This window comes from Aplysia californica, unplaced genomic scaffold (assembly GCF_000002075.1).
Source record: "Aplysia californica isolate F4 #8 unplaced genomic scaffold, AplCal3.0 scaffold00210, whole genome shotgun sequence".
Classification (NCBI taxonomy): Eukaryota; Metazoa; Mollusca; class Gastropoda; order Aplysiida; family Aplysiidae; genus Aplysia; species Aplysia californica.
The window spans coordinates 463,594-465,291 of record NW_004797480.1 but is presented as its reverse complement, the minus strand read 5'-3'; the positions used below and the strand labels follow the sequence as shown (position 1 = coordinate 465,291).

Genomic DNA, 1,698 nt, shown 5'->3' with positions numbered 1-1,698 from the left:
GGGGGGAGTGGTGAAAAAAAGGAGGAATGGAGTTGTGAGGAAAGGAAGGAAAAAAATTGTCAAACGGGAATCGAGCTGATGTGTAAAGTAATAAGCATAAAGAACGTACGCAGCAGGTCGAGACGTAGAATCTTTGTTCTAAACTCTAAACGCTAAAAGACATTGTACAGCGACAGGCTCAAATTAGCATTTGATACAGACAATATTAAAATACTTACCTACACAATTATTATTAAAGTCTGTCTATCGGCCTTTCCAGCTGTTACAGGACACGAAGTCTAAAAACCAACAATCAGTTTCAACCTTTTTTTCATTACTGCAGTAATGTTAAATTCTAGATACCACTATCGATACCATTTAGACCATTTAGGAGGCGGGTGGTTTTGTCACTGACTGTTGGGACCAACCCAGGACTGAGAAGGATACAGTAACCCAGAAGAAGGATTCAGATACTACATAACATAACATCAGAAAAATAGAGATTCTAGATAGACAATCGGGAACCGAACTTATGTTTTCGTCTTGAAACATAACGCTAAAACTGACATTTGTCCATTCTCCTTGTGATAAGACAATGCAATCTTGGTACAACACTTTTTGTGATCTTCAAAAACCAGCAAGAAAAAGAGTTAGCAGCGATCAGTCTGCTGAATTTGATACACTGGTTCCAAATTGCATATGATTAAACAATTTCCAACAGTGCACAATTTTCAATTTGTGTATAAATGAAATTTTTGTTTTCGGTAGTTCACAACGCATGGTCGCTCTGCCAGAGGGTCTGCTACGCCTGCAGCCCGCCGACGATAAAACATTTCGTATAAACTTATTGAAAAGTTACGTCTTATTGAAAAGAAAATGTTTCAACATCGGAACCAAAGTCACTATCTACTATCTCTAAATCTAAGTAAATTTCATCGTGTGTTTCGTGTTTCCTACTCTCCAAATATATCAGTTGATAACGATAACCAACGTATACCACACTTTTAACCGCCGTCTACAGTGCCTGGATAGCTAGCTAGCTAGTTAGACGATACATTTTAAAAAATAGATCATATTTTGTATATGAGATAGGATTTCCCACGAGTCAGACATACCAGTCAAAATTGAGCTGGGTAGATAAATAAATGATATATACATCAATAGACCGATAGCTCGATAGCTTGATAGCTCGATAGCTCGACAGATAAATAGATCGATAGATAGATAGATAGATAGATAGATAGATAGATAGATAGATAGATAGATAGATAGATAGATAGATAGATAGATAGATAATATTAATATGCCCCCATAGACAGAAAACAATAGTCTTCCATTATTTATACCTCCACCACAAGCAACCGGAAGCGGGCTGGAGTGTGTCCCAGTGTGAGTCATACACTGAACCAAATAATGGACGACTTGTTTACCCCCACATGGTACCCCAGGACCCAAAGGGCTCACCCTTGGGGCACCCATCTGAGAATAGCATGGCGTATGGCTGCTGTGACGTCACCACGGAGGAGGTAGCTTGTGGTTCCTCGTGCAGACAACAGGCAGAGGCCAATGTAAATAAGGGCGCTTCCTGGAGGAGATAATGGTCCGGAGTGTGGTGGTGTAATCACAGGAACAGGTTGTAGGAGGGGGGTCTCACCTTAGGAGCATTGTGATTGTTTCTTTGAGAGAGAGAGAGAGAGAGAGAGAGAGAGAGAGAGGGAA

The 1,698-nt window shown here is 40.2% G+C and overlaps 1 protein-coding gene across 1 annotated transcript in view; it reads right to left on the bottom strand.

The window, feature by feature from the left end:
- The window catches only part of LOC101849463, a gene marked incomplete in the record, with an annotated part of 69,997 nt that overhangs the window by 30,431 nt on the left and 37,868 nt on the right, over window positions 1-1,698 (bottom strand).